The sequence below is a fragment of the Palaemon carinicauda genome, chromosome 26 (assembly GCF_036898095.1).
Source record: "Palaemon carinicauda isolate YSFRI2023 chromosome 26, ASM3689809v2, whole genome shotgun sequence".
Classification (NCBI taxonomy): domain Eukaryota; kingdom Metazoa; phylum Arthropoda; class Malacostraca; order Decapoda; family Palaemonidae; genus Palaemon; species Palaemon carinicauda.
In genome coordinates this window covers 61754445-61756944 of record NC_090750.1, presented here as the reverse complement: position 1 = coordinate 61756944, position 2500 = coordinate 61754445, and positions in this window count along the sequence as shown.

Below are 2500 nucleotides of genomic sequence, written 5' to 3'. Positions count from 1 at the left end.
AAACATCTTTTGGGGTTTCTCCTGGGCTTAAAGTCAGGTTAACAAGATGCAATTTTAAAATTTAGCAATTTCTTAAAGTAGCAAAGAAAAATATTTTTTTCTGAGAGACATTTTGAAAAAAAAAATACAAAATATTTTTTCGTATTTACCCATATATTTTCCTCTCCTGAATAATCAGAGGATGGAAAATTTACCTAGCAAAATAAACATCTTTTGGGGTTGATATCAGGTTAACAAGTTGTAAATTTAGCAATTTCTTAAAGTAAAAATAAAGATAATTTTTCTGAGAGATATATTGAAAAAAACGTAATTAAGAATATGTGTCAATTCTCTGAGAAATACATAAAATATTTTTCGTAAATAACTTTTAATTTCCCTAATAATCAGTGGATGGAGAATTTATTTTGCAAAATAAACTTCTTTCGTTCTTAATGACAGATTGTCAAGCGTGCTTCATGGAAGTAGTCTAATATTTACGTTTTAGATGATAACGAATATATATATTTTACCTACAGATTAGGGTTTTTTTTTTTTTTTTTTTTACTAGAAGAGGAAAAACTTTCATTTGGTTTCCTTAATCTATAACATGAATGTAACATCGCTTTGAATTTAGATAAACAATCTACAAATGATGAAATGATGATTCGGTATATATGAATTCTATGTACATTTTAAATGGGATTTTATTTTAATTTAGATGAATAATCTACAAATGATTAAAAAAACAATTCTGTACTAAGGAAATTTTTGTACATTTTATGGATTTTTTTTTTCTTTTTTAGGTCCAAATGATGACGATGAAAATAATTCTGAACAAATAAAATCTAATTTATGTGCATTTTAAGGATTTTATTTAATTTTTTTTTCTAGTTTCGATAAATAACCTTCAAATGATAAAAAGATAATTATGTACAAATGAAATTATGTATATTTCATTAGGGATTTTTTTTTTATATATAATTTAGATAAATGATATCATCATCATCATCATCTCATCCTACGCCTATTAACGCAAATGACCTCCGTTAGATTTCGCCAGTCATCTCTATCTTGAGCTTTTAAATCAATACTTCTCCATTCATTATCTCCTACTTCACGCTTCAAAGTCCTCAGCCATGTAGGCCTGGGTCTTCCAACTCCTTCTAGTGCCTTGTGGAGCCGAGTTAAACGTTTGGTGAACTAATATCTACAAATGATGAAAAAAATGATGGATATCTTTAATGTACTGTACATCATCACTCTAAAAAAATTATAGTTACCCGTATAATAATAATAATATTCGTCAGAAAATGTAATAAAAAAAGCAAACGAAATTTATTACACATAATAAGGGTTTTGTGAGCGCGTATCAACGACAAAGGATAAAATTATGACAACTAATTAAACAGGGAGGGGAGAATAAGCTATTTAGTTCACGATGCTAATTCCAGAGGAGAAGAGCTTCATCTCCCTGGAACAGCATCCAGTCTGTCTGTCAGTCTGTCTGTCAGTCTGTCTCTCTCATTGTACTTGATGAAGTTTGAAGAGTTTTGAATTTAAAATGAAATACTGAAGAGTGTTTTTAATCTTTTAGATAAATGTATTAAAAGTGATGTACACGACCCGTCAATAATGACTTGAATATTTAGGTAGATATGCACACACTCATACGCATCTTTTATATGTGAGTATATATATATATATATATATATATATATATATATATATATATATGTGTGTGTGTGTGTGTGTGTGTATATGCAGCATATATATATGTATATATATATATATATATGTATACATATATATATACATACATATATATATACATATATATATATATAATATATATATATATATATATATATATATATATATATATGTATATATATAATGATAATTTTGCACATTTATACGCGTTTTTTCATATGTATTCATATAAGCCATAAATACCCCTTAACATTTGGATTTTCTCTACCTCGGGATCAGAGACCCAAGGGGGGATCATCTTTATGTAAATAACTGCTGGTCCGCCAGGTAATCGAACCTAGGCCCAAAAAAAACAAAGGTTTCAGTGACTTAGCCACTGTAGCTGAGTACTTACGTCAGTGGAACCTCAGTTTTTTGTGTCCGGGTTCGATTCCCTGGCCGTCCAGAAGCTATTATCATGAAGCTGATTTCGCCTTGGGTCTCTGATCCCAAGGTAGAAAGAATCCAGATATTAAGAGGTATGCATGGCTTATATGAATATATATATATATATATATATATATATATATATATATATATATATATACTGTATATATATATATATATATATATATATATATATATATATATATATATATATATATTATATATATACAGTATATAAGTACTAGTTTAGTATGTGGCCTACCTTTTTTATCTGGTTTAGTATGTGGCGTACCTGGCTTGTTAGGTAAGGTTAGGTTAGGCCACATACTAAAACAGATGGAATTTCGTAGGCCATATTCGAAAGGTAGGCCACATACTAAACCGG